Genomic DNA, 24,038 nt, shown 5'->3' with positions numbered 1-24,038 from the left:
GATTTATTATTCGTAAGGTAGAAAATCCGGAGCAATCATTTATCAGAAGTGTCAGGGTATTTTTCTTAGCTATACAGGAACAAAGTACATCTATATAAATAAAAATAGGTTAAAAGTTAACCTAATTTAAAGCATAATAGAAACACATTTTGTTAGACACACCATTTCCAGGATCATACCAAGTACACAAAATAATTACTCTAACTTAGTATTGCCTTCATCGCTATATATATAAGAACAATTATTAGTTGAATAATTTGGCCCTCATAATACACATTATTAATATGAGACCAAAAAAGTGTTTCTATTTTCATACACAGACATAATAGTTTGCATATTTAAATCCTCATCTAACTTATTAGGTTTTTCATAATAACTATGTACTTAAATTAATGTTTGTTTATGTTTTATTTAATTTTTTTTCTTTGGCAATGACCCCCTTTTTTAAAAAAGGGAATATATAAAATTAAACAAAATCCATTGTTAATGAACTAACCAATACTGCCAACTCAAGCAAACCTAATAAATATTTTGAATTGAATTGTCTAGTTAATAAGAACAACAAAATTGGGGTTTGTCTTCTGTTGACTATTATTTAGACTAATACCACTAGCTTTAATAATGGTTAAAAAAAACACATAATCAGAAAAAATGCTGACAGATTCTCATGGCCGACAAAAAAGGACAAAATCAAAAACAAAAACAGTATTTCTAATAAACTAACAGAAAAAAAGGTAAAATCCTACCACCTACATGTTTCTTCATTTCTCCTTATTTTAACGACTTTCATTTTTTTAACCAATTTTATTTATATTAAAAAAATATGTGCCATTTTTTTCTGGTTAAACCACCTTTTGTGATTTCTCATAATCCTGTTAGAGTGTAGTACTTGAGTAATTTTCCGACAAGTGTTTCTTTAACAAATCTCCGTTGAAGTGATTTTACTCTATTAAGGATGTTTTTACTTACAATTGAGTTTGAAGTTAAAGTGAAAAAAATAACGTACTGTTGTTTTAAATAAGATATATTGAAAAAAATAACAAGTAATATTTGAAAGAATAATTTATTTTTGTAAATTTGAATTGAGGAACTATGGACAGTGCAGGTATTATAAGGATATCTATCTATCTATCTATCTATCTATCTATCTATCTATCTATCTATCTATCTATCTATCTATCTATCTATCTATCTATCTATCTATCTATCTATCTATCTATCTATCTATCTATCTATCTATCTATCTATCTATCTATCTATCTATCTATCTATCTATCTATCTATCTATCTATCTATCTATCTATCTATCTATCTATCTATCTATCTATCTATCTATCTATCTATCTATCTATCTATCTATCTATCTATCTATCTATCTATCTATCTATCTATCTATCTATCTATCTATCTATCTATCTATCTATCTATCTATCTATCTATCTATCTATCTATCTATCTATCTATCTATCTATCTATCTATCTATCTATCTATCTATCTATCTATCTATCTATCTATCTATCTATCTATCTATCTATCTATCTATCTATCTATTTTGTAAAAGTTTGTAGAATTTTTCTAGATAGTCTGCAGTTTTTCTGAAAGATTGATGTATTTAATTGATTGAATTAACTAAACTATTCTACTTCTGTTAATGAAATGTATACCTTAAATACAAGGATTCAACAGACTCCATTGTGGTTTATTTCTAGGATTTCATAAAAACACCCTCCTAGTTTTTGCTTATTTCGCAAGAAAATCTTATTCTAATCAAAAAGAATTTAATAAAATTTTCTTTTGCAATCTCCTGCCAATTCATTAGCTTCTACATTCATTCACTCATTCATAGATTTTTCTTTCGAAATATCCTACAAATAGTTTTAATGCTCATTTCAGTAGAAACAAACAAACAAAAACCGACATAAACACAACTAACCTTTGACAAAAAGGATTTCGAATGTCAATAATCTTTCTTAGTTCACTCTATTTTCCTTTTGTTTTTCATTATACTATTACGTAGTTTTTTGTTTATGGATTCCTTTGGTCGTTATTAAAGTTGAATAGATGAAAGTTTAAAATGTCTTTTACAGTTTTCAATCTCGAATCAACAACAACATTTCAATGATGTTTTCTTAAAAAAATATTTGTTGGTATCGACACTGATTGACCATCAGCATCATTGTTGTCATCATCATCATCTGTACATGATAAATGTTTTCAAGGTTCGTTGTAAAATTAAATAATGGAAAAAAACTCATTATTAGTTAAAACAGAGAGAAGTAAGGGATTGATTAAAATCGACTTTATAATACCGTACAAAGAAAGAAAATTTAAAATATTAAAATAAACTCAGAATCATTTTATGATTAGAGCAGTAAACGTTGCCTCTTGTCTAATTCTTATAAAAGACCTTCCCTTTAGGTCGATGTTATCATAATCATTTTGTCTATCTATATTTTTTAATTTCCTCGATAAGTCAATAAAATTTATTATTAAACCAAATTCTTCCATAATTGGTTTTTTTCTGCCCAACATGTTAGTATACCAGCATTTCTAATCATCCCTTTTAATAAATGGCATGGACTGCCAACATTATTTCGTTTAATTTTGAAAACAAAATAAGAAAAATAGAAAAGAAACACAATAAACCTTGAAATTGAAAATCAAATAGAGTGGCATGAAGTGTTCATAAATATGTGGGTCGTTATTAACAAAACAATTTCGTGGGCGAGTACAGAGTAAAGTTTGCTAAAAGTAGTTAACATTCTTTAAAATATATTATGGTTTAAATACATTGCTCACTTAGGTAAAGATTGTAAGAACTCAAAATATTCAATTTTGAGTAAATACTTGAGGTAAAATCTTTAAAATGGATTAATCTAAAGGTACGTTTAGATTTAAAGTTCAGAACCTTAGGGGCTAGATGAAATCACGATTAAAAAAATATTGGTTAAATTTTATTTTAAAGCCAATACATATAACTATCGGACTTCATGCGTATGATTAACTTGCAATAAAAAATCACAAGAATTACTCATACGCAATATGATCTAAAGTAAACTTAAAGAAATGTGTTTTAATTGACGAAACAAATGGAAATGCTTTAAATTATTATAAAACTTAATATAAGATTTCAAGTTGACTATATGTGTAATTAGCGATTAACAATCCTGTTCAGGTGTTAATTATTGATTAATGTGTAATTTGTGAACACCGCTATAATTAGTTATTTAGTTAGTTAGTTAGTTATTTAGTTAGTTAGTTAGTTAGTTAGTTAGTTAGTTAGTTAGTTAGTTAGTTAGTTAGTTAGTTTTGTTAGTTCGTTTTAGTTAGTTAGTTATTGTCGTTCGTTAGTTGTTAGTTCGTTCGTTCGTTAGTTCGTTCGTTCGTTAGTTCGTTCGTTCGTTAGTTCGTTCGTTCTTTCGTTGTTAGTTCGTTTTAGTTAGTTCGTTAGTTTCTTCGTTCGTTCGTTCGTTCGTTCGTTCGTTCGTTCGTTCGTTCGTTCGTTCGTTTTTCGTTCGTTTTTCTCGTTCGTTCGTTCGTTTCGTTCGTTCGTTCGTTCGTTTTCGTTCGTTCGTTCGTTCGTTCGTTCGTTCGTTCGTTCGTTCGTTCTTTCGTTCGTTCGTTCGTTCGTTCGTTCGTTCGTTCGTTCGTTCGTTCGTTCGTTCGTTTCGTTCGTTCGTTCGTTCGTTCGTTCTTCGTTCGTTCCTTCGTTCGTTCGTTCGTTCGTTCGCTCGTTCGTTGTTCGTTGTTAGTTCTTATTCTCCTCCCTATTATTACTTTCGTGTTCTCTTTGCTACTACCAGAGACGTATGAGTAATTTTTAAAGAAATCGTATTAATCGTAATAAAACAAATGATATAATTGTATTAGATTTAAAGCAGAAATTATTTCATTTTTAAACAAAACTGAGTTCAAAAGATAATTTTCCAAAGATAAAACAGGATTAATATACAAAACGTATTTATAAAGAACTACAACAATGTAAATGGTTTCGGCTTTGACTCTTTTGTTCTACTCCTGCAAATGACAGTGTTTGAACTCAAAAGTGTTTAAAAAACATAGACAAGTAGATAAGTACACGCATATACATTGCTATAAATACCCACACCAACATACGAAACAAATGAACAACACCTACACAATGAAAGTGGGGAGAGAAAAAACACTTGCACGCACATTATGAAATGAAATTAAACTATTCAGTCGATTCCTTCAACATTCTTGTGTTTTTGTGTGAGCGTGTATGTGAAAGAATGTATTCATGTTTATGTATGAGTTTGAATGTGTGTGACATAAAAATATGTGTACTTTCTATGTAGAAAAATGATACGTGTTGGTATGTGTATGCATTGAAATATGTAAGTATGTATGTTTGTATGTCATTTGTCGCTATTACTGCTGATATTGTTGTTTATGTTTTTGTGTTGCTGTTGTTCTATCTGTTGTTTCATTATTACTTGTGTCTGTCAACTCCCAGACCGGAAGTCGTCTTAAAATCCAAGTAGGGGTGTCTGTCATTGATTTCAAAATAGTTCGTTAGTTTATTTTTTCCGCATTTTATGTTTGTCTTTTCATTTTTGTTTTTTCTTTGTACACAGCAGCAGCACTTGTAGTTGCTGCTTATGACTCTCTTAAAGACTATTTGGGTTTAGTGGAATATGTATATCATTTAATAAGACATACACACATAAAAGGGATAAATAAAAAAAACACACAACCAACAAGGACTAGAGCATCATAAAGGATAGATAAAATGATTTGTAATCCTAAAAAACAAAATCATGAATGCTTTCGTAGAAAACTAAACTACTTCCCTTTTATAATGGCTAAAAGAGAGATGTAAAAAAGTACAACAACATTGTTTTAAGATTTTTTGTTTTATTACTGTGCTTGTTTTTGTTTTTTATAAATAAACAGGTCAATGGATTCCTAGTTCTTTTTTTCCTTCTTGCTTTAATTTTTCTTACGGAAACCCCACATCTACATATATAAATCATTTTCATAAATGTAGCATCGAGTTGGAATATCATGGCGCACCCATCGTTGTCTGTCTGTTATTTTCACAGCAGACAACAACGTGCAACAATGTTCTTGTACAACTGAGGATTTTACATAAACAACTGATGTATTTATGAGTACTACTAAAACAGTATCTTGATTTAATTTCGAAAATATATATTTTATTAAATTCGAAAATGGTGAGAGAGAGGGTGTTACTATTGATGCGCATGTTTGTTATTAGAGAACAATTTATAGTGGCGATAATGCCAGATGGTACTTTCGTATATCTTTAAAGAAAATTCAAATTTTAAGAGACTGAATACACAATAGACTAGACTATAGACTACACTAGACTATAGACTATAGACTAGACTATAGACTAGACTATAGACTAGACTATAGACTAGACTATAGACTAGACTATAGACTAGACTATAGACTAGACTATAGACTAGACTATAGACTAGACTATAGACTAGACTATAGACTAGACTATAGACTAGACTATAGACTAGACTATAGACTAGACTATAGACTAGACTATAGACTAGACTATAGACTAGACTACAGACTAAACTATAGACTAGACTATAGACTAAACTATAGACTAGACTATAGACTAGACTGTAGACTAGACTGTAGACTAGACTATAGACTAGACTATAGACTAGACTATAGACTAGACTATAGACTACTAGACTAGACTATAGACTAGACTATAGACTAGACTGTAGACTAGACTGTAGACTAGACTATAGACTAGACTATAGACTAGACTATAGACTAGACTAGACTAGACTATAGACTAGACTATAGACTAGACTATAGACTAGACTATAGACTAGACTATAGACTAGACTATAGACTAGACTATAGACTAGACTATAGACTAGACTATAGACTAGACTATAGACTAAACTATAGACTAGACTATAGACTAGACTATAGACTAGACTATAGACTAGACTATAGACTAGACTATAGACTAGACTATAGACTAGACTATAGACTAGACTATAGACTAGACTATAGACTAGACTATAGACTAGACTATAGACTAGACTATAGACTAGACTATAGACTAGACTATAGACTAGACTATAGACTAGACTATAGACTAGACTATAGACTAGACTATAGACTAGACTATAGACTAGACTATAGACTAGACTATAGACTAGACTATAGACTAGACTATAGACTAGACTATAGACTAGACTATAGACTAGACTATAGACTAGACTATAGACTAGACTATAGACTAGACTATAGACTAGACTATAGACTAGACTATAGACTAGACTATAGACTAGACTATAGACTAGACTATAGACTAGACTATAGACTAGACTATAGACTAGACTATAGACTAGACTATAGACTAGACTATAGACTAGACTATAGACTAGACTATAGACTAGACTATAGACTAGACTATAGACTAGACTATACTAGACTAGACTAGACTATTGACTAGACTAGATTAGACTAGACTAGACTATAGATTAGACTATAGATTGGACTATAGACTAATCTATAGACAGTACTGGATTAGACTATAGACTAGACTATAGATTAGACTATAGACTAAACTATAGACTAGCCTATAGACTAGACTATAGATTAGATTGTAAACTAGACTATAAACAAGACTATGGGGTAGATTATTTTCACAAAAATATGGCAACTCAAACTCGCCAATACTCTTTTACGAAAATCCCAGTTTCTCTTTCTCTCAAATGAACAAACTTCCGCTCCCAGTTGGTTGGCAACCAGATGGATATTTGCAAAATAACTGTTAAAGAACCCAGTTAAAAATGGTCCACCGTCGCGACAGCATCCCGGGCAATTTGGAAATTACGTAAAATAAAATATTGTTTGGACCAAAGACTTTCAAAATATAAATTCTCCTTAATTTTTTGTGTTCAAATGTTTTTTATTTTTATGTAAAGTGTTCAGTGTTGAGTTCAATGAAATGAAGAAGTGAAATTGAAACTACCACGGAAAATAATAACAACAACAGCAGTAAAAGTGAATGATTTTTTCTTTGGTTTTAATTTTCGTAAAAAATCCACCAAAAATTAGGAAAACTCCTTTTAAAAAAAAGTAATAATTAACTAATGAAAGCCACTATAAAATTAATAAGATTTTAATAAATTTATAAAGTTTTTAGTTTATATTCTTTTGTTTAAATTTCAAAATATACACCCAATAACAAGAAAAAATCAGCAAGTTACATAAGCTAGTAAACGCAGTAACAGCAAAAATTATTAATGTTTTGAATTCAAAAGAAGGGCGCTTTCATTTGCCCCTGCTTCTTAAAAAAAAACCCTCAATAATTGTTGGAAAACTTTTGAACAGCACTACAACAATATACAAACGATTCTTAAAATAGAAAAGCAAATTACTTTAGAAAAACCTCAAGCGAAATTTTTATAGTTTGTGAAAAAAGTGAAAATAATTTTAAATCCATGAAAAGTGATAATGATTTTTAAGTGAAACGTAACAACCAAAACAATGAATACAAATATGATGGCGTTGAAAGTAGAAAAGAATTACAGATTTAAATGTGGAATATTGTAACAGGAACAACAACACAACAAATGTTGTTAGAGTCATTGTTGTTTTTGAGGAAAAATGTTTAACAATAGAATACTCACCGACATTCATAGTCTTTAACAATGCCAGGCATTATTTCGAAAATAGAAAACAAAAGCAATAACTATTTAAATGTAGAACACAAAAATAGAAACAAAATAATGATTCAAATTCATTCATTTTATCAAGCCAACATACATTTAAAAAAAAAACCTGATATTTTATAATGATGTTACCTGTACTTACAGGCTTTAGCCTATTAATTATGAACGTAATTGATTATTTAATTATTTGTATGTTTTAAATTATAAATGATATTGTTAATTTTTTATCTTAAAACAATACTCGAATACAAAAATCTCGATCTTTTCCAAACATTGCTTTAAATTCTATTATTTTGAATAACACAGGCTAATAAATTTTTAACCCAGACCCAAAGTATCTAACCCCGACAAAGAAAAAGGCAATAATTGGTTAGAGCCGATAGAAGGGGCCGACCCAACACCAGTTGAAAACACCCTATTGATGTTATGAGGGATGAAGTGTTTCTACAAACATTCTGATTGTTTAAAGACTCACCCCAGTGTATTCCTGGATGACTTCGGCAACAGCACCTAGGGACAATATTGGTGATTCGAACGCACAGATCTATATTAAATTAGCCAGACTTATTTCAGTGGCCACAAGGACCTACTGTGATAAGTTGAGTTTGTTTTAGAGTAAACTCCAACACACTCAACCATGAAGGAAAATAGCCGATAAGTTAAATATTAAGGTATTACATCACCTCCAATATCTCAACCAACTCCACCGCCATTTCAACCGTCACTCCATATGTCATTCCGACATCTCCACTGATACAACTCAGAATCCATCTCATCTTTAGATACAAATATCCGATGGTACATCTCACACCAACGCATACCCAATCATTGCATTATCAGCTCAAATCCATTTTTTATTAATCCTCAGCCTTGCCCTGTGGTTTGGGTTTGAACTACAGCCACTATGTGAATCCCAAAACAACCTCAACGAACAGACCAGCAAAGACAAAGTCCTGCGGGCAAGTGGCTACCCGTAGTACCAGATTAGGTGGTGCTCTGGTTCGATCCCATGTCAAATCATTCCAAGGAAAGACGAAGGTACATTTGATCATCACCAGTTTATAGTCCCGGATGACTAGAGGTACTGGTAGCACCTTTATACCCCGGGATTGCAATACACCCAGATGGGGTATGTCATCAAGGAAACATGTCGGGGCGGGGGGTTTTTGGTTAGTGAGAGGGGTATATTTAAGCCATTCCGTTTGTTATTTCTATAATTTAATTTTCAGACCCTATAAAGTATATATTTTCCGAGTCCTTATAGATAGCGTGGTCATTTAATATTGTTGAAATCAATTTTCTGAATACCTCAGATATCTTTGGGATCCAAATCTTCAACATTCTATCAGACATGCTTACGAGAAATTTTCTACTTAAAATCAGCAAAATTGATTTATAAATAACGGAGATATGAGCAAAATCCGAGACAACCTCTGTAAATAAATTGCTTTTACAATAAAACAACTTAAACTAGAACACATGCGTAAGTGATTAACTCATGTGTTTACTTTAATCATCTGTGTGTGATTATTAGGGTGATCGACTCGATTTTTCAACCGGTTTTAAAACCGGTTTTTTCTGCTTTACCAGTGTCGGTTTTTTCTTAATGGTTATTTTTCGAATATCGAATATCCCGGTTTTTTCACTTTTTAAAAACCGGTTTCGGATACTTTTATTTGCTTTGTATTCAAAGATTATTTAAATGAAATTTTTAAGTAAATAATAATACAGCCCGTCTAAATTTTAAAAATATTTGAGTCGAGGAACTAGCGTATATTTTTCTAGAGCTCCTTTGGTTAAACTTTTTGATTTTCCTAATTAATTAAAAACATTTATTTGTAAAATTGATAACTGTTTGATAAAATTTTATCAATCTTAAGATTATATTCCAATTACAATAATTAATTTACGGCTGAAATTTTATGGAAGTGTTGGAATGCCTATGCAAATTTCCTAAACAGGGCTTTTAAAATAAGCTAGGATTTCATAGTACCTTATGTTTAACAGAAATGTCCCACTTTTTTCCTATTTTTTTATATTAATGAAATAATGTAAATCAGACGACTAGATCTACAGTTATAATCTTTTAAACTGTTAAAAATCATTTCGGGCCATGTTTTATTAATCAAATTTAAACATAAACATTAAGTTTTTAAAATTAAAATATATTTTTTTTTATGAAAAACCGGTTAACCGGTTTTTTTCTGAATTTGAAAAATATCAACCGGTTTTTTTAAATGTCAACTATTCGAACTATTCGAAAACCGGTTTTTGGAAAATGTCGAATAATCGATCACCCTAGTGATTATACAATGTGCCAGAGAGTAATGCTATGATAAAGAAATTTTCTATGTCATGGACGTATACGTGTTACATTATTACAAATATTAAGTATACGCCTAATTTAGTGAAGAACTTTTAATACTTTAAAGTTTTTGCAATTTTGATCTTGAAGATGAAGTTTCTTTATGACAAGAGCTACAACTAAAGCCTCAGAGAGTAAATCGAAATTCCGAATGGTTCGTAACAGACATTTTTTACTTTCGATCGCCAATATCCTGCTGCTAAGCCCTTATTTTTCTGGGCTATAAGTCGATTAAGTTATGTCGTCCGTCTGTTTATCCGTGTAAACATTGTGCGCATATTAGAGGTCGCAATTTTCAAGATAATTTTATAAAATGTGGCACATACCTTTTCTTGGCCAAGAACGAAGCTTGAAATAAATGATTAACTCTTTGGCAACACCCTGTAAAAGTAATTTTTATTATGGGGAAAACAATGGTAAAATTATTTACATTCTACTTTCACCGTGTTATTTTCATATACATACGCACTAAATAACTAACTGATAGCAAGGCGGTGAGATTTACACACTTACATTTACATAAACTCACCTCATGTTGCAACCATCTACTAAAAGGATTCAGGTGTTAAATTTTTCATACGCACAAAAGTAATAAAATTCAGTTTTACTGCCAACATTAAACATCATTTTAATGTCCATGTTGCACGTTGTGTAGAGTAATTATGGTTGAAATTTAAATACAAATAAAGAAAAGGAAACGACGACAATGTCTAAAAATGCACGTACATGGGTGGTGGTAGCTTTATTACACTATCCTTCTTCTTCTGCTCTGTCGGATTTGAACATCAGTAATGTTTTTTTTTCGTTTTCAGTTGCAGGAAGAATGATGAAGATTCATCCATTATCCAAAACAGAAATGTTGGTAATAAAATGTGGTTGCTGTTGTTGTATGTGTGTTTGTTGTCTGTTAAGTTTTGCTGTGGTAAATTATAGTTTAATTTTTTTCGTTGTTTTTGTTTCTTCTCCTCGTTATTTGATGAGGTTTCATCTTTTGTTTCTGTTCAAATGAATTTTTAATTCAGTTCATGTTCATGAAACTATTATTTTGTAATTTAAGATAAAACTTAGTGGTTTATTTTTATGGGACACTCACGGTTAACAAGTGTATATGTTTATATTTAGATATTTTCTAATTTGATATTTATGTTTGTTAAAGTAAATATGAATGAATTTTTGAGTATTTCAGAGAATAATAAGATTAAATTTTATGACTTTCTTAGTTGGCATAATAACCTTAAATGTTTCGCAACAATAATGACCAATGAGTAAGGTTTTATGTTGGAATTTATCATCCTATTAGCTTTAAGTGCATTTTGACTGACATGAAATAAATCCTACGAATGGCACTTTGGATAATACTGTATACGAACGCAGCAAAAGCTTAAATTGAACAGAAATGAGTTAAACGTTATTCATTACTTATTCATTAGTATTTTAACTAATTATTTTAATACGGTGTTGTCATTGCAGGCAAGTCCTTACCCACGCTCGCTTACAAATAACTACTTAAATAAGTACGTATAAATAGGGCATTGAAAAGTTATGCAGTAATGCTAACAGTATGTCGTAGTTATGAGTGTTTGTGTTTGTGAAAGTACAAATCATTAATGAATTTAACTGTTGTATATTAGCTAGATCTAGATCCACTTCAGATTCTGGAACAACATCGTTATAAAAAGTGTTCTGTGGAACATTGTTATGATTTTAAAAAGATTAAAAAGGATCCTTTAGTTATATAACAGTTATACCCTAAAGCAGTACTCGTTCCAATACAATTCCTTAAGTTCAAATCAGACATGGAAAATTGATTTTTTTCTAATGATTGAATCTTAATACACTATTTAAAAACGTTTCATTTTTATTACGATTTTATTTTATTTTTGTTAAAATAAAATGTTCTATTTAAACATCCTATATTTACATTCTAGCCATATATGATTATATAAGATCATACTTGCAATTTTTACACTTATTTTATATAAATTCATAAAATCTTAAAGAAAACAACACAAACCAAGAAAATATATGTGTTGATAGATATGAATATGATGATGAAAGATGGTGGTTGTAACTGGAATAGAAAAAAGGAAAGTAAAAATTGCAACATGACAGATTTAAAATCCCCATCATTATAGCAAATAACTGTACAATATCTAAATGTATAACTGTGATGATGGAGAGGAGATAGATGGATGAATATATTTAAATTTTACATATATGTACATGCATATGTATGTCTTTCTAGTTTTCTACATACATATGTACATACATACGTACGGGTATTAATATTTCTTATAATATAATGTAGGCGTTTCAATGTAAGTAATATTACATTACATACATATATACAATTTTATTTAAACATACATTTTGTACGCAATTTATATAGAGAGTGTAAATATATATGTAAGTTTTATTTATATGTATCTTAATACACATGTAGGTATCAATTTGAATTTGAATATAGACATATAGAACTCTATAAAAACGCTTTAAATATCGGTAACCGTTAAAATATGACTATATGTATGTAAATTTTGTTAGAGGAAGTTATCCTCAAAATCAACGGATCGGTACCATGTGCCTAAAACTTACAACCCAAAGAGTCAGTTCAATCGAATTGGTCAACGATTTTCTACTTTTTATGCAAGGTTGCTAATGTAAAGCCAATTCCTAAACAGGAAGAGGCCAACAACTCTGCTAATTAACGCTCAATTGCAATTTGTTCAGCAGTTTCCAAAGTCATGCAAAGTAAATTTCAATTTTGTAAATACGAAGAGTCCAACAATTTATAAAGCGACCGGCAGTATGGCTTGTGTACAGGAAGATGTACGGGGACTTACTATTAGCCTTCCAAACGGAAAAAATTGTGTCACTTCTTTCACCATTTTGGAGAAAGTAATGTTATGGGGCACTTCTATTAAAACTAATTGCATTTTGTGTTGGTAATAATTTATTTCGAGCTTTCTCAGAGATCGCACTATACGAGTTTTTATAGATGGAATTTCAGGGGTATAGCTAGACTCTGTTCCTTTCCCTACTCTGTTTCTTATTTTCATAAACGAGCTGCTTTATCAAACTCGGTCTTTCCGTGAAATCATTTGACATTTGGTCGAACCAGACAACTACATAATCTGGTACTACGGGTGGCCAATTTCCCGCAGGACTTTGTCCTGACTAGTCAGTTGAAAGAGGTTCCTTCGGGATTCACGTAGTGACTGTGGTTAACACCCAAATTCGCGGGAAGGGAATGTCGGTTAAAGGACTGATGCACGGTGATTGATTCTATGATTCCGGATAAGTTTCGCTGCTGTTGCCGAACTAACCCCATAGAGGAGTGACTGTGGGACTAAGCATTTGAAATGAGTTGGTGTTAAGTGTATATGATACAGGATGAATGTAGTACGCATGTAACCCGTCCGTATACCTAGAGTGAGTGTGTCGGATGAATGAAAGTTTGCTGGATTGAATGGCGATGTATGAATGGTATCTTATACAAGTGATAACATTGAATTTTCCTTCCTTGGTAAATATGTTCATGGAATACTCGGTCCATACCAAATTACCACAGTGTGTTCTCTGTGAGTAAGAACAAAGCTTATTTGATGGATTCGTGTTTCAGACTATCGAATACGTCTCTAGGTGCTATTTCCGACTCAACGGAGACCATCCCATCTGCGTGGTTGTAAACGGAGCAGCAATGATCAGAGATTAGACAGCTCGAGTACTTGAACAGAGTGCACAAAGGAGCGTTGTTGTGTCGACACAAGAGCTCACACTGTGGGTAAAAAAAACCATCGTGAGATGAGGCCAACACGGCAGGTGTTCATGTAAAGCACTTCGACATTCATTCGACCAAAAATAGGATAAAACTCTCATTTATTGGCCAGAGCGTTAAAATATATTTAGGAGAGATCTATATTACTCATTGATGATAGTATAGTGTTTTATACTATTGATTCACAATGGAATGTGTTTCTTTGATATTAGGAAACTTATTCCCGATACCCGTATAGTTTAGAGCAACACACGTCTTTCTACAACAACAGATCCATTTGTTGTCGATTAGCCTATTAATCGCAAAACACATTATATGAAAAATTCACTATAATGTTCTATATACATATATATGGAACAGACTACATGCAGAGGTATTTCAAGCCACTTTTCCTAGTTCCAACATAATGCACTGCATGACTAGGGGTCATCTACTGAGTGCTGGTCAAAGAAAAAATGATTAAGTTTAAGCAAAACAGAGCAAAATTTAAGTGTAAGTCTCTTGAATCCTTACCGAGCATTAATTAATGCTGCAGCCACAAAAATTCTAGTTCTTCTTAAAGAACTTTGTTTGCTCTATGAATTTCACCAACATTATTGGATTTAAATTTTTCAATATTCTGAAAGAAAGAGAAAGTGCAACATATCCTACTCCTTGCTTTCTCGTCTGAATGAATTTTGAGTGAAATATCTCTCTACATTGTGTAGAGTTATGATATTTACATTCTTAGTTCACTAGACTTAGTTTTTGAATCATTTGATGATATTTCCTCCCAATCTTCAGTTAGGAAAGTCAGACCTTTCTGCCTATGATTCGTATGTCAGAGTCTAAAAACCTGAAAAGAGTTTCAATAGGTGAGAAAATGAGGAAGAGAGAGAGAGAGAGATAGGGGAAGCATTTAACAGATTCGAATCGATCTTCCATGATGATTTGATTTCTGCAAATCTAAAGTCTTAATAGTCGTTGACTTATTTATGTCATTTTATTTACCATTTGTATGTATATGTATTAAATTATGGTCATATTCATATACATATATAAAACAAATTATGTTTTATATTATCCTTTAAAACATTTTAATTATCTCAGCTATAACAATTATGTTGAATATCCCCTTGTGACATATTTACGTGTCTGACAACAATTTCAAGTGGGTGTTCTATGGAACTCATATCCTTTAAGTATGTTCAATTTAATGTTCCTTAAGCGCCATTAAATAAAGGTGTAAATTTCACATTATAAAATTCGAAATTATTAATGTTCTTCCATGATATTTTATTACTCGTATAAAAGTGTAATGTAACATAATAAATTCAGCACAAAATGAGGCTTAAGTGTAAGGTTCGTTAATACAAAAACGTAACCGGGGGGTGTTATGTTAAAGGTGTAAGGGCGTCATAATATTGTTAGAAGATATTTCTATTTTTATTTCCCATAGTATATTCAGTTCTTTTTTTCACTTCTTACACTGACTGTTGCTTTTGTTTATGATATTGGATTTAATGTAACAATAAAACTTCAACTAGAGCAATTGTTATAGCTATAGCAATATTAATAGCAACAGTGGCAGCAGCAGTAACAGCATTATTACAAGTATTAAAAAAATAATATGAACAGCATGAACACATAATACCAAACAATGTTGTCATCTAATGAAATTCTAATTGTAGCAACATTAAATGAGAGACCTTAATATTAAAGAAATCAAGGCAAACACTTAAATCCTCCCTTTAACACACCTCCTACTCCTCTTTCAACTCCACCTCTAGAATTTTATTCTACTTCTTCGCATTTCACAGTGACACTTTTCTTCGTTGATGCTACTCCTTTTGTTTTTGCTATAACTTATACCACTATAGAGGGTCAGGTGTAATATGTTTGAGATAAAATTTGTAACCTGAAATTATAACCTGAAATTTTGAAGCACGTCCATCATTGTTAGTTAGTTAGTTAGTAGTTAGTTAGTTAGTTAGTTAGTTTAGTTAGTTAGTAGTAGTTAGTTAGTTAGTTAGTTAGTTAGTTAGTTAGTTAGTTAGTTAGTAGTTAGTTAAGTTAGTAGTTAGTTAGTTAGTTAGTTAGTTTAGTTAGTTAGTTAGTAGTTAGTTAGTTAGTTAGTTAGGTTAGTAGTTAGTAGTTAGTTAGTTAGTTAGTTAGTTAGTTAGTAGTTAGTTAGTTAGTTAGTTAGTTAGTTAGTTAGTTAGTTAGTTAGTTAGTAGTATTCGTTAGTTAGTAGTTAGTTAGTTAGTTAGTTAGTTAGTAGTTAGTTAGTAGTTAGTTAGTAGTTAGTAGTTAGTTAGTTAGTTATTTAGTTAGTTAGTTAGTGTTAGTTAGTTAGTTAGTTAGTTAGTTAGTAGTTAGTAGTTAGTTAGTTAGTTAGTAGTTAGTTAGTTAGTTAGTTAGTTAGTTAGTAGTTTAGTAGTTAGTTAGTTAGTTAGTTAGTTAGGAGTTAGTTAGTTAGTTAGTGTTAGTTAGTAGTTAGTAGTTAGTTAGTTAGTTAGTAGTTAGTAGTTTAGTTAGTTAGTTAGTTAGTTAGTTAGTTAGTTAGTTAGTAGTTAGTTAGTTAGTTAGGTTAGTTAGTTAAGTTAGTTAGTTAGTTAGGTTAGTTAGTTAGTAGTTAGTTAGTTAGTTAGTTAGTAGTTAGTTAGTTAGTTAGTTAGTTAGTTAGTTAGTTAGTTAGTTAGTTAGTTAGTTAGTTAGTTAGTTAGTTAGTTAGTTAGTTAGTTAGTTAGTTAGTTAGTTAGTAGTTAGTTAGTTAGTTAGTTAGTTAGTTAGTTAGTTAGTAGTTAGTTAGTTAGTTTAGTTAGTTAGTTAGTTAGTTAGTTAGTTTAGTTAGTTAGTTAGTAGTTAGTTAGTTAGTTAGTTAGTTAGTTAGTTAGTTAGTTAGTAGTTAGTTAGTTAGTTAGTTAGTTAGTTAGTTAGTTAGTTAGTTAGTTAGTTAGTTAGTTAGTTAGTTAGTTAGTTAGTTAGTTAGTTAGTTAGTTAGTTAGTTAGTTAGTTAGTTAGTTAGTTAGTTAGTTAGTTAGTTAGTTAGTTAGTTAGTTAGTTAGTTAGTTAGTTAGTTAGTTAGTTAGTTAGTTAGTTAGTTAGTTAGTTAGTTAGTTAGTTAGTTAGTTTAGTTAGTTAGTTAGTTAGTTAGTTAGTTAGTTAGTGTAGTTAGTTAGTTAGTTAGTTAGTTAGTTAGTTAGTTAGTTAGTAGTTAGTTAGTTAGTTAGTTAGTTAGTTAGTTAGTTAGTTAGTTAGTTAGTTAGTAGTTAGTTAGTTAGTTAGTTAGTTAGTTAGTTAGTTAGTTAGTAGTAGTTAGTTAGTTAGTTAGTAGTTAGTTAGTTAGTAGTTAGTTAGTTAGTTAGTTAGTTAGTTAGTTAGTTAGTTAGTTAGTTAGTTAGTTAGTTAGTTAGTTAGTTAGTTAGTTAGTTAGTTAGTTAGTTAGTTAGTTAGTTAGTTAGTTAGTTAGTTAGTTAGTTAGTTAGTTAGTTAGTTAGTTACATAAATATCCCCAAAAATACCTAGCCTATTGCCGGAGTCTGTGTTGGTAATCCAACACACGACCTCTAGACTGTCAGACAAGAAAACTTCCAATACCGGTGTAGGGTATCTTGTTCACTTATTTCTTTTATCATCCGGTATAATAATGGTATTTAAAAGCCGTCTTGTCTTGTTTACTTTCACTGTAAATGCATTCCTTTGTCAGGCAGGACGAACGACAAATGAATAAAAGAATAAATAATGGAATGAGTTAAAATGGAGGACAGATAAACAAAAGAAAACAAGAAAATATAATAAATTTTATTTTGGCTTACAAAATACACAAATACAATGGAAAAGAGTAACAACTACATACATTTTCACTTTTATACCGACAGACTGATTGACTGACAAACAGACACACTCATTCAATTTGTAACAGAGCAACCAAATTAGAGTTTGAATGACTAAACGCAAGAATGAATGAGAACTGAGTGAGTGACTGAATGAATGTCTGACTAATGAAAATGGCAACAACAGTAACGTTTACTTTTGTATGTGTGCCAAAGGAAACGGAAGCATGGAATATGAACCGAAATGAAAAGTAGAAGTAAAAAATACCGACACTTACTGTGAATATAAAGAAATCAAGAAGGGTAATTTCTTTAATGTGAAACGTGAACAATTTTTAGGCATGTGGCAGTGTTGTTAAGTACACAAAAGTGTTTTTATATGTTTTCCTTGCCCAAATTGACAGGGAGACGTAATATTTAGAAAATTTTTGTGAAAAATGTCATGGGAATATTTTTATTAAAGGTAAGAAATTGCAGTGGGGAAATGATTACGAAGGATGTGTATAAATTATAATCATAATTTTTTTATGTGAAAATGAAGAAAAATTAAACTGAGGTATTTTAAGGGCAATTTACGTATATAGTTAATATCTACTTAGACAGTTTTGCTTCTATTAAGGTTCTTAATTCCAACGTTTTAAAAGTTCAAAATGTCTTTTAGCATTCATCTGCTGCACATTTGCCAATGAATGATCTATTTACCCATCGTTCTAGGACGAAGTGATGATTGTATCCCTAAGAGTGCTGTCTATGTTTTTTTTTCACTAGGATTTTACATAATTTGGACTGCTTTAAAAGTGCTTCTCAAATTTCAACATTTGCTTCTTAGCTAATTACCAAACCTACCACTTACATATATAAAACGTTTGTGTTGATGAAAACTTTAACAAAGATTGCGTGCATAACGTCATCTATTCAAAATTATTATTCTTGTTGTTCGTGTTGTTATTCCCGACATTATTGTATAGAGTATTATTTATAATTTTTGGGGCGACACCAGCCAGTCTATTTTTTTTTTTTGATTCTATAGTATAAAATATTCTATTCATTTTCTTACATGAAAATAAAAAGACAGCCAGACATAATGGCATATTTTCCATTTTCATACTTGATACCAACTGCTGTTACAGTATTCCCATGACGTTCATTTTCATTTAAATGAAGTGTGAGAGTGAAAGACTTGAATACACACTCTCGCACACACACACACATACGTAGATAAATAATTCACACTTTGTGATGAGACAACATTTTGGCGCTAGTTTCTTCAGCTTCATGTCCTTTAAATGTTATGATGACTTTTAAATAAGTATGAACAATTAATTGGAGGGCCTTGTTTTGAAGATATTTATAGATATATTACTAATTGTGAATGTGTGTGGTTTTGGTAATATATTTGCTTTATTTAGTTATAATAGGTTTTTGATTAGAGATGGTAGAAACTTTTAGTTGACATCACTATTTGCAGTGTCAGCTTATTTACGTATGTATCTATGTGTTTGTTTGCTAAACGGCAGCAGCAATTTTGAATTTTTTTTTTTTTGATTTTTATAACTTAGACATCTTTGTATATGAATACCTGCTGCAATAAGTGGACGCATTAGCTAAAGTGGGCGTGGCACCTTCAATATGATTTTGTTTTTGAAATATGTAATTAGTTATCGACTAATCATTGACTAGTTTATGGATCGACTATTCTATTAACTAGTCTTTAGTATATGGACTAATCTATTGACTACCCTATGGACTAATCTGTGGACAAACTTTTTACAACTTAGACATCTAGGTATATGGATACCTGGGGCAAAAATCGGACGCCTTAGCTAAAGTGGGCGTGGCAGCTTTAATATGATTTTGTTTGTGAAATATGTAATATGTCCATCGCCTAATCATTGACTAGTTTATGGACAGACTATTATATTAGCTAGCCTATAGTATGTAGACTAATCTATTGGCTACCCTATGGACTAATCTGTGGACAAGCTTTTTACAACTAAGATATCTATACATATAAATACCTGGGGCAAAAATTTGACGCATTAGCTAAAGTGGGCATGGAATCTTCAAAATGATTTTGTTTTTGAAATATATAATTAGTCTATCGACTACTGATTGACAAGTTTATGGACCGATTATTCTATTAACTAGTCTATAGTATTAAGACTAATCTTTTTAACTACTCTATGGACAAGTTTATTGTATAATCTATAGACTAGATTATGGACTAATCTATTGACTGCTCTATGTACTAATCTATTGACAAGTCTATCGGCCAATCAATAGAATAGTTTTTGGATTACTCAACGGACTAACTAATCTATTGACCGGTACATGGAATAATCTACTAACTAGTATGTTGACTAGTCTATGAATAAGTCTGTTGACTAGTCTATGGCTAGTCTATGGAATACTCTATAGACTTGTATATTAACTAGTCTACGGAAAAGACTATTAAATAATCTATGGACTAGTATATCGGCTAGACTTCTATTCCATAAATTAATGTTGCCAGTTGATTAGCCTTTGCATTAATCAATTGACTAATCTATGAGCAAGCTCTGTTACTAGTTTATGGACTATTCAATGGACTAATCTATTGATTAATCTATTGACTAATCTCTTGACTAACTTAAGTACTAATTTATGGGCTAGTGAGTTGATTAATTTTTGGACTAATATATTGATGAGTCTATTGACTAGTCTATGGTCTATTTTATTAACTAGTCTATGGATTAGTCTACTTATGAGTTCATTGAATACTGAGCTGTCTTCTATATGGACACGGTTTTCTACTAATCTGCCTATAATCTAGTGTACGAACAAGTCAAGACCAATATATTGACTATTCTATGGAATTTTCTGAAGGGGACTTCTATAGTAGTCTGCTGACTAGTCTACGGAATACTCTATAGACTTGTATATTAACTAGTCTATGGAAAAGACTACTGAGTAATCTATGGACTAGTATACTGGCTAGATTTCTATTCCATAAATTAATGGAGCCAGTTGATTAGCCAATGGATTAATCTATTGACTAGTCTATGAGCAAGTCCATTAGCTGCTCTGTTATTAGTTTATGGACTAGTCTATGGACTAATCTATTGATTAATCTATTGACTAATCTTTTGACTAGCCTAAGGACTAATATATGGGCTAGTGTGTTCATTAATCTTTGGACTAATATATAGATGAGTCTTTTGACTAGTTTATGGTATATTATACTAACTAGTGATTGGTATATGGATAAGTCCATTGAATACCGTGCTGTCTCGTATATGGATAAGTTTTTGGACTAATCTGTTGACAAGTATATGGTCTATTATATGGTCTAGTGTACGGACAAGTCAAGACTAATATATTGACTATTCTATGGAATACTCTATGGACTAATATATGGACTAGTCTATTGGCTAGACTTTGGCTTATTCTATAAACTAAAGGGCCAGTCAAATTACTAATCTGTTGATTAGTCTTTGGATTAATTAATTGACTAGTCTATAAGTAAGTCCATTGACTACTGTGTTGACTAGTATATTAACTAATCTATTGACAAGTCTGTAGACTAATCCATTGACTATTCTATGGGCTACACTTCGGACTAATAAATGTACAAGTCTATTAATCAGTATATTGTCTAGACAATAAACTATTTCATAAACTAAGGGACTAATCTATTTACTAATATGTTGGCTAGTCCATTAATTAGATGATTAGTCCATGAACTATCTAATAAGTAATATAATGGGGTATTCTATAAGTTAGCATTTGGGCTAGTCTATTTACTAGAGTTTTAACTCTTCTATTAACTAGTGTATACTATAGTACTTAATCTTCTTTTCCTGCCTTGAATTATAATTTTACGGGACTTGGGGTTAGGGTCCTTCAACAGCGAAACTTCTCACTTCATCAATTCATTACCAATGAATATTAATTAAACTGACATAATGAATTTCAACTTAAAGTTAGTAACAAATTTTTAAAATTTAATAAATATTTTATTACCACACTTCAATAGACAAAAACTTAAAAATCAGTTTTAATTACAAGTTTATTTATTTAATTATGCAGCTGTCATAAAAATAATGATATCATGCAAATTAATTTTTAAATGTTTTATTTAAAAGTATTTAAACTATGAAATTTATTATTATTTTTTTTTTTTAAATTAAACAAAAGTAATTAAACAAATTAAAGGTTTGCTTAAATTGAAATTCCAATTAAAAAACAACAATTGCAACAAAAACAATTGATGTTATACATATATTTTTCTATGACTAAAAGTTGTAATATAAGGAAAAAAATCAAATGAATTTTAATGAATGTTACATAAATACCAAAAATAGTAGCAGTAGATAGAAAATGAGAAATTAATGATGTCAAGCTGTTGGCATGGGTGTCAATGATTGATGATTTTTCTTTACAAAAAAACAAAACAACTGCTACAAAAAAGTGAATTTAGTAAAAATAAGTGATTATGTTTGTGTTAAAATTATAAAATTCCAAAAAGAAAAGAAAAATACTTAAGAAGTCATACCAACACAACCATGTAATGGTCAGCATATTAAAAACACATATAAAAAAAAACATAAAAAAGTAAAAACATTAAGCAGTAATTTAAACAAAAAGTAATTCATTATTATCATTAGCATTAACATTAGCATTAAATGAAATACAATTTTATAAGCAACACCTAAAAGTATGCAACAAATGTAGCTGTAAAACTCATCATTTAACAACAGCAAAAGCAAATCAAACAACGATTAACTGCCCTTAATTACAGCAATAAAAAAATCAGCAACAAATAACATCATCAGCAGCAACAATAACAATTGTTAAACAAAATAAATTAAATAATTATAAATAAAATATATAGTACTAATACTATTACATTTTTAACAGATCAATTACAACAATTCAAACAGCAAAAAAATTCAATATATCATCAAAGAACACAACAACAATAGTTTAAACTTAATATTATAAAATTTAACACCAAAGTTTAAAATTTCAAATTAAAAACACAAGTCAACAACATCAACATTGATATATATTTGGTTTAAAGTTTCTTTTTGTTTCCGTTTCCTTTTTAATATTTACTACACCCAAGTTAAAAGTGTTCATTTGTGTGTGTAATATTTGCAACACCATCATCATCATTTAAAAACGAATAATAAAAAAAGAAACAAAATAAATTTTATAAAGAAATTTGATGAATTTTGAACAAGTGCACAAAAAGTATAAAAAAAACTAAATGATTGTAAATGATGGCATGTACTTGAAAACAATGATTTTCTAACTGAAAAACATTTTTACTTCGAAAATTCATTAACATCATTATCTAGTATCGATATTAAATTCCAAAGCATAACTACAACAATCACATCAACAATTGTCACCAGTAGTAACAGCATTAACATCATCAGCAACAGCATTGAAGCATTAAAAATTTAATTAACAGCACTGAAGTTAAGGTTGGTATTTTTTTTATTGAAATTAAATTTTGAAATAGCTTAACAGTGTTAAAATATTGAAAAATTTGATTTATTTTTATCTTAAGGTTAATGTAATGTGCATTTACCGAAAACTATATTTAAATTTTTCAAAATTTCTTCGATCATGATGGGTATTAGATCACAAGGTATACAGAGGCTTCACGAGCATAAAACTATTTATACGCACAAGTGTCACAAAAGTTGGTTAATTAGTTAGTTAGTTAGTTAGTTAGTTAGTTAGTTAGTTAGTTAGTTAGTTAGTTAGTTAGTAGTTAGTTAGTTAGTTAGTTAGTAGTAGTTAGTTAGTTAGTTAGTTAGTTAGTTAGTAGTTAGTTAGTTAGTTAGTAGTTAGTTAGTTAGTTAGTTAGTTAGTTAGTTAGTAGTAGTTAGTAGTTAGTTAGTAGTTAGTTAGTTAGTAGTTAGTTTAGTTAGTTAGTTAGTTAGTTAGTTAGTTAGTTAGTAGTTAGTTAGTTAGTAGTTAGTTAGTTAGTTAGTAGTTAGTTAGTTAGTTAGTTAGTTAGTTAGTTAGTTAGTTAGTTAGTTAGTTAGTTAGTTAGTTAGTTAGTTAGTTAGTTAGTAGTTAGTTAGTAGTTAGTTAGTGTTAGTTAGTTAGTTAGTTAGTTAGTTAGTTAGTAGTTAGTTAGTTAGTTAGTTAGTTAGTTAGTTAGTTAGTTAGTTAGTAGTTAGTTAGTTAGTTAGTTAGTTGTAGTTAGTTAGTAGTTAGTTAGTTAGTTAGGTAGTTAGTTAGTAGTTAGTTAGTTAGTTAGTTAGTTAGTTAGTTAGTTAGTTAGTTAGTTAGTTAGTTAGTTAGTTAGTTAGTTAGTTAGTTAGTTAGTTAGTTAGTTAGTTAGTTAGTTAGTTAGTTAGTTAGTAGTTAGTTAGTT

General features: G+C 30.1%; 1 protein-coding gene across 1 annotated transcript in view; it reads left to right on the top strand.

Moving 5' to 3' along the window:
- Positions 1-6,834: 6,834 nt before the first annotated feature.
- Positions 6,835-24,038, top strand: part of LOC119607426 (ras-like protein family member 10B) — a 51,326-nt gene continuing 34,122 nt past the window's right edge. Inside the window, exons 1-2 of the mRNA XM_037961317.1 lie at positions 6,835-7,108; positions 21,857-23,133. The gene's annotated coding sequence lies outside the window, so the exon portion shown is untranslated. The remainder of the gene's footprint in view (positions 7,109-21,856; positions 23,134-24,038) is intronic.

This window comes from Lucilia sericata, unplaced genomic scaffold (assembly GCF_015586225.1).
Source record: "Lucilia sericata isolate MDLA Ls3-8-SP2 unplaced genomic scaffold, ASM1558622v1 Contig000694F_arrow, whole genome shotgun sequence".
Taxonomy (NCBI): Eukaryota; Metazoa; Arthropoda; class Insecta; order Diptera; family Calliphoridae; genus Lucilia; species Lucilia sericata.
The sequence above is the reverse complement of the archived record's forward strand: the minus strand, read 5'-3'. Positions and strand labels throughout refer to the sequence as shown.